Source organism: Kogia breviceps, chromosome 5 (genome assembly GCF_026419965.1).
Source record: "Kogia breviceps isolate mKogBre1 chromosome 5, mKogBre1 haplotype 1, whole genome shotgun sequence".
NCBI lineage: Eukaryota > Metazoa > Chordata > Mammalia > Artiodactyla > Physeteridae > Kogia > Kogia breviceps.
In genome coordinates this window covers 148,363,940-148,371,110 of record NC_081314.1, presented here as the reverse complement: position 1 = coordinate 148,371,110, position 7,171 = coordinate 148,363,940, and the positions used below count along the sequence as shown (strand labels likewise).

Genomic DNA, 7,171 nt, shown 5'->3' with positions numbered 1-7,171 from the left:
CCCGGAACCATCCGGAAAGGCAGAGCAGCAGGACGGCTGCCGTGCTCCAGATGCGTGGAGAGCCCCCCGCGGGCTTGTCCCGTCGCCCACTGCCCCCTCCTCTCTCCTTCCACCTTCAGGTGGAGGCGTCAGTGGCCGCAGGCTGACCTCGGGGTGGACGCCGCGCAGAGCGTGTCCCCTGAGCCCACAGGTGGCGGACGTCGCAGGGGCTCAGACGCCTGTGCGGATGCTGATCCCCCTCCTCCTGCACGTGCTGCTTCCGGAACCCAGCCTCACCCCCCTCCAGAGTTCCGATGACACACCGCCAGCTCTGCCCCGTGACAGTCACACCTGCGTATGAGAAACACTGCACGCGTTTGCCCTGCTGGACAAACTTCCTGTTTTGAGGCAGTGGGCTTAGCTGCGGGCACTTTCCCCTGGGGCTCATCCCAGGTGCCGGGGGGCAGCAGATAGGTCTCAGGGGGCCCCAAAGGCATCTGGCCTTTCTGTGCGCAGGTGAGAACAGATTCTCCCACAGGAGAGGGTGGAAGCAGAGGCCTGAGTCCAAGGGATTCTGCCCAGAATCCTGGGAGCCACCAGCACAGGCCGGAAGACCCCACGACCCATGACTCGTTTGTCTATTTTTGCTTTTATTGCCTGTGCCTTTGGTGTCAGACCCAAGAAATCATTGCCAAGTTCAATATCATATGGAGCTTCGGCCCTATGTTTTCTTCTAAGAGTTTTATTGTTTCAGGTCTTACATTTCGGTTTTTGATCCACTTGGAGTCTTACTCTTTATGTGGTGTTAGGGGAGGGTCGACCTTCATTCTTTCACACGTGGAGCTCCAGGTTTTTCAGCGCCATTTGCTGCAAAGACTGTCTTCCCCGCTGAACGGTCTTAGTGCCCTTGTCCAAGCCATTTGGCCGCACGTGTGAGGGTTTATCTCTGGGCTCCCAGTCTGGTCAGCTGGTCTACGTGTCTGTCCTTGGCCGGCACCCCGCTGTTTTGGCCCCTGCAGCTTTGTAGTAAGTTTTGAGATCGGTAACAGTGAGTCTTCCATGAGCCTTCTAAGTTTGCCCCCAAAACTCTGCACCCACGTGGCACACGGATTCTCGGCCGTTCGGGCCGGTCCCCGAGTCTGACCTCTCACCACGGGAGCCGAGCTGCACCATGGCGCCGCCCACGTGACCCGTCACGCGGTGCCGTCCCCCCCTCCCTCCTCCCGGGACACGGCTGTGAGTCCGGTGCCCAGCCAGCCCCTCGCCGCCCCCTTTGCAATACACATGTGCCCGTGAGCCATCTGTCGGTGCGGGGTGGGCATCCGGGCGGGTGTCACAGCCCGCCAGCGTCTCCTCTTGTCCTCTGTCCCAGCTGCGTGAGCCGCTCCGGCCAGTGCTTTGGCTCCTGGACGCTTCCTCTCCGGGAGCGTTTTCCATGGCTCTTCACTCTCCTGTCCGTCAGGCATTTGTCGCTTACCAGGCACCTTCCGGGTGCCAGGATGGAGCAGCGAGCCCACCTGCCAGAGACGCAGGGAACGAGCAGCAGACGGCCCACTGGGGGAAGTATCGGGAGGAAGCTGCAGCGGCGGCGAGGACAGGTGATGCTGGTGGGGTGGGGCACGGAGGAAGCCCCCTTACGTTACATTCGGGCCGACAGCTGAAGGAAGACCAGGCCGCCGGGCCGTGGCCAGGGGCCGCAGGGGCGCGGTGGGGTGGACGCGTGAGCTCAGAGGGGTGGCCAGAGCCCTGGGGCTGGGCTCTCTGGGGACTTGGGAGCCCCAGGAACGGGCCCTCCGGCTGTTGTATCCAGGATGGGGGTGGGGGCCGGGGCAGAGCAGGAAGCGGCTTGGCCTTGCACGGGTGCCGGGGGCAGGGTTCCGATTTGTTTCTGAAGGCAGAGCCAGGGTCTAACTGCTCTGTCGTTAGGTTGTTTCCAAGGCCCTGCCGGCGCCGCCGTGGACACAGCATCCTGGTCCATCTCTGGAGCGGCCCCCAGAGGGGAACTGCTGGCGTTTGACGTGCAGCTCCGTGCGTTCTCGTGTCCCCAGGGCCCGTGCCCCTGCCGTGGCCTCTGCTGTGCCCGCCAGGTTGGGCCGAGGGTCCAGTGTGCTCGCGAGGCCGACTTTGGTTCCGGCCGTCCTGTGCCACCTCCCAAACCCCCAAGCCCTGATACTCGCAGGGAGTCTTCTGGGCAGCGCTGCCCGCATCCGGCCACGCCAACCCGCTGGCCCAGACCCGCACAGTCCCCGGGAGACCGGGAGTTTCGCTTGAGAAGCCCCGCTCCACGGCGCTGCCCTCCTGACGCTAAGAATCGCCATCGTGGTGGGCCGGGACCCTGGTGACTGACCCAGGTGAGGACGCCCCGGAGGAACAGGTGCAGCCCCGTGGGCTCTTGTTAAGCGACTCCCTTACCCACCACCCAGGGGCCCACAGGCGAGGTCCCAGCCTCTCCTGATGGCCAGCGTCCTTTGCCAGGTCCCCAGGCGGGCCCCTCCATCCCGGTGCGGTGCCAGAGCCCCAGTGACGGTGGTCAGCAGAATAGCGGTTCCAGGGACACCACGTCTGAAGGCCTGGAGCCGATGTCCCTGTTAGCCTACGTGGTGAGGGCCGCCATCCGCTGGGCTTGGAGGGCGGCTTCTCCTGGCTGAGGGGGGCGCCCAACGCCACCGCCAGGGCCCTTGACACGGAGGACGGGGGAAGGAGAGAGGGACGGAGTCGGGGGATGAGGAGGACTGGCCCCCAGGAGGCCTGGTGACGGAGGGGGGGCCGCAAGTCAGGGAACGCCCAGCCTCTAGGAGCGGGAAAAGGCAGGACGTGGCTCTGCCCTGGACCTGCGCACACCGTCCGGGCGCCCGGTGTGGTTTGCTCGTTACGGCGGCAACAGGCAAGCAGAGGGTCAGCTCTGTGCCCCCGTGTGGGGGGTCTGGGGCTCCCTTCTCTCCCGGGACCCCTCCGTCTGCAGGGGCCGCTCTCCGCATCTCCCCGTGTCCTCCCCCTCCAGCCCGTCACACCCGCCCGGAGCCGTGGCCCAGGGCGAAAGCAGGCTGCCCCGGCACCGGGCCTCGACCCCCTAGGCTTTCGGTCAGTGACCCACAGACGGGGCCGCGGGAACGACCCGCTCTGAAGACAGGGACTGGCGGGGACGGTGGCACCTTAAGCCGTGGGTGGAGTCCCTCCCCCAGCAGCCGGCGGCCTTCGGGAAAGGCTACACCCAGCGCAGGACCCACTGAAAACCCTCTGTGGCCTCACTGACTGCGCCGCCGTGTCCCTCCCACAGGGAGCCCGGCCCCAGGCCTGACGGCGGACTTCCAAGACCCTCCGTGCCCCCCAGCTCCACAGCCCCACGCGGGCGTTGCAGGCCCGGTGTCCGTGGCCTGGCTGGCCCGGTGGTCGCCGCCGGCTGTGTAGGCATGAGGCTGGAAGCCGGGGTCCCTGCCGGGAGGCCCCACAGGGATCGCCTGCCGCTGCTGCCCTGGGCTCGTCCCGCAGAGCAGGACACAGGCCCGCCCAGGGGAGCGGCCGAACTGCTCACCGCCGGGGCTACGGCTCCGGTTTGCTAAGGCTTCTCGCCCAGAGCACGTGCGTGGCCTGTTTGTTCCGACGTCGTCCCGGGACCTCAGACCGCTGGCCACACGGGCGCCTCGGGGCGCAGGCGGCCACTGGCCGCTACTCCGCACCGGCGCCCGGAAGCCTCGGTCTTCCTCTGTGGGGTGGGGGCCTCGTGGGAACGGGTTACCCCCGCAGCCCGTCTGTCCGCGGCACAGTGGCTGGAACGGGCGGCCCGGGGGCGGCGTGGGAACCGAGCCCCTGGGTGTCCTGCCCACAAAAGCAGCACGGTGACCACGGCCTCTCCAGAGCCCCAGCCGCGACAGAGCTGGCGTGTGGGAGCCGGAGCCAGGCCGCTTCCCAGCGCCGCCCGCCAGGATGCCAGGGGCCCGGGGGCCCGAAGAATGTCTGGGAATGTTGGACGGCAGGCGGGGGTGAGAGTGCAGCCAGCGGGGTGCGGCCGGCCTCAAGGAAAACAGTGTGACAGATAAGGCTGCGCTCCCTTCCGGGCCGGCTGCTGACTTTGGCCCCAGCGGTAGCCACACGGGGACGCAGCGCCAGGGGACAGGAGGGGACGGGACGGGGGCCTGAACTTTCCACATCCAGATCCGGCTTCCAGGGGGGACATGGGGCCGGCGGGGCCGGAGCCGCTCCACGTCCCTCTGGCCCCTGGCATCCTGTCACTGGTGCCTATCCGGCACTAGAGGGTTTCTGAAGGGTGTCGGGCTGAGCCATGGCAGAGGACAGGGCCCGGGGCTCGTCTGGACCCGGGGACCCTCGGCGGGCTCGGGCTGAGCGTGAGCTCGACTGCCTCGGCTTTTCCTTCTGTTTCATCTTTATCTTGCTGAGCCGCACCTGCTCCAGGGGCGAAGGTCGAGCGACGCTAACAGAAGGCCCAGCTGGCCGTGTCCGTCCCAGCCGGGCTGCAGCCACGGCCCTCGCAGGCCATCAACGCCACCCCGGTGGCCCTCGGCCCGGGCCTGTCCCCCGGCGGTCAGCCTGACGCGGGGCCGTGCGAGGGGCCCTCAGCCCAACACCCCGGCTGTTTTCCTTCTTTTCCGTGCACCACCTCCCCACCGTGGGAAGCGCTGCCCGTGTTAACTTTCCCACGCTGTCTCTGTACCGTCTCCCCATCTCTCCCCACGCCTGGCCAGAGGCTCTGGGACCACGCAGGTCGCCACGGCGCCACATTCCCTGGGCCGCACTCCCCCCGCCTCTCCCTGGGGCCCCTCTGCCTTCCCCTGGCTGGATCCCCGTCCCTAATCCAGGTCTTTCTCGTGGCTCACGCGTGGGCAGTAGGGAGCATCCTTCGAGGTTTCACCTGGATCACAGGTGCCCTGACTGCGGAGGGCGGTCCCGTCCCCCACCCAGCCACGCAGAGGCCGCCACGTGCAGTCCCCGCTGACCTGCGCCCCCGCAGGTGGTCAGGACGGAGCAACTCAGGCCCCGTGTGAACAGCTGGGCCACAAAGACAGCGGACCAGGCAGTGCTGAGAAGGGGGCGGAAGCAGGCCCCAGGCCACAGCCCGGACAGCCCAGCCGGATGGTGGAGGAGGGGCCGTGTCCAGTAGATCTGGGTCCCCCAACATTTCCCCTTCCTTTCCCCGGTGGGCACACGCCGTGTGGGACAGAGGAGCTGGGGGAGGTGGGAGGCGGCAGGTACCCACAGAGTGCAGGGAGGCCCAAGGCCGCCCAGGTTGGAGCAACCAGGACCTTGTCTGCAGAACCTGGGATGTCTGTGGGTTCATTGATTTCATGCACTTATAGGGGGTGGGATGCGGGAGCAGGAACCAAAAGCAGAAAACAGTGATTGACCAAGACCCGGCCCGGGACCTCCCTCTCTCAGCACCTGCCCTGAAGCCCCGCCCAGGCCAGTGGCCCAGAAGGGAGTGGGTCACGTGCTGGGAGGAGGGCCCACGCCTCACTCCCCAGGCTGCCACCAGAGGACGGCAAGACAGCAAACCCTAGGGAGAGGAGGGCAGGGGTGCAAGGAGTGGGGCCTCACAGCAGCATCGTTCTGGGCTAGGGCTCCCGCCAGCCCCGCCCCCGGCATCGGTCTGGGGAAGAGCATCTGTCTCCCACCTCGAGGGGCACACAGCCTTCCTGCCTCCCTCCGCGGGGACCCTGCTGCACGGGGCCGAGGAGCCCTCCACCCGCCCCAACCTGCACCTGCCCGCGCCCCCCTGCCCCCAGCACGGCCACGTACAACACCCAGGCCTGGTACCACTTTTGCATCTGTCCAGATGCTCTGGATGCAAACCCAGGTCCGTCCTCGGGTGTGTCTCCCACTCGGACAAGCAGATACACCCATGGCCGACGCAACGGACACTTGTAAGGGGACCGTGATTTGGGCCCCGCTAAGCCAGGAGAGTCCAGATGCGTCTCCAGGCCCCGGTCCCGCTCACACCCGGAGTCTGTTTCTCTCTGCAGGGTGACCCAGAGGTGACCCCCATGGCTAGCAAGCTCCAGGAGCAGAGGGGGCCCTTTCCCCGGAGGTTCTGCTGGCTCAGCTCAGGCCACGCGACCACCCCCGACACAGTCTCCAGCCAGGGTGATGGGTCAAGGCTGCCTCACTCACCCACGTCTGGAGCCGGGAGAGCGGGCAGCTCCACCCAGACCACGTGGTCTGACAATGGGGCTTCCCGCTGGACGTTAGGCAGATAAAAGGCATAAGGCCGACTACAGGTGTTCACCGCTGTGTTATTCAGAGTGAAAATCTGGAAACAACCGAGCGTCTGACCACGGGGCTGGGTTAAACCAACTCAGGCCTACGCACCTGGCGGGACGCGGAGCAGCCTGGACGTGGTGAGGCTTATAGTCTCCCGGACAGACACACGTGACGTGGAGAGACGGGCTGCCAGGCGACACAGACAGTGCGGTCCCACACGTATCTGAAAGGCCGCATGATGAAGTAAATACCAGCGTGGATTTTATCAGCGTGGGCGGGTTGCCAGCAAGTTTTATTGCCCTCCTTTTGACAATCTGCATTTTCTCAAGTTTCTCAAAAGAACACACATTAATTTTGTAATAAAAGGAAAAGCTATTGATAGCATGTCAGAGGGTGTCCCAGCCCCTGCCCTGGCCCTAGCAGGGGCTGTGGGAACGGGGTTCCTTCCCGGTGAGGAGCCCGGGTCCGCTCTCGGCGGTAACTTGTGGGCTGTGCTGTGTGCCCACTAACAGCTCGCCCTCCAAGAGGAAGAGGGGGGGATCTCCAGCCAGCCCAAGGGTCCGCACAAAGGACCTCCTCCCCAGCCGTAGGCCCAGGGCCTCATGCAGGCCCCCCCACCCTGGCCGGGCCATCGGTCCCACTTGAGCTGAGGGCAGGTCCCCAATGACGCCCTGCCCCCGTCACCCACCAGCTGCTGAGCTGTGTCAGCAGGACCCACCACCCTGACCCTGACGCCCCCAACGGTGAGAGGTCTGGTTGTGTCAGCAGAAACACACACACACCCCCTTCACCCGGGGCCCAGAACTCAGGGGGCATGTCACCCCGAAATCTAGCTGGCCGCGGGCTCCCACACAAAGCCCCTCCCCAAGACCACCTCCCAGGCTCCCTGCTGTACCCCCCGCCAGCATTAAGCGACCCTTTTAGAAAAATAAAAACAGGAGTCCAAGTATGGATCTCATGGGACTTTGTCTGTTTCGAA

At 65.8% G+C, this 7,171-nt stretch overlaps 1 long non-coding RNA gene across 1 annotated transcript; it reads left to right on the top strand.

Moving 5' to 3' along the window:
- Positions 1 to 1,234: 1,234 nt before the first annotated feature.
- LOC136794296 (uncharacterized) lies at positions 1,235 to 6,461 on the top strand. The gene is made up of 3 exons (XR_010840886.1): positions 1,235 to 1,577; positions 1,906 to 2,330; positions 2,455 to 6,461. It is a non-coding gene; the product is annotated as an uncharacterized lncRNA (long non-coding RNA).
- The last annotated feature ends 710 nt before the right edge of the window (positions 6,462 to 7,171 follow it).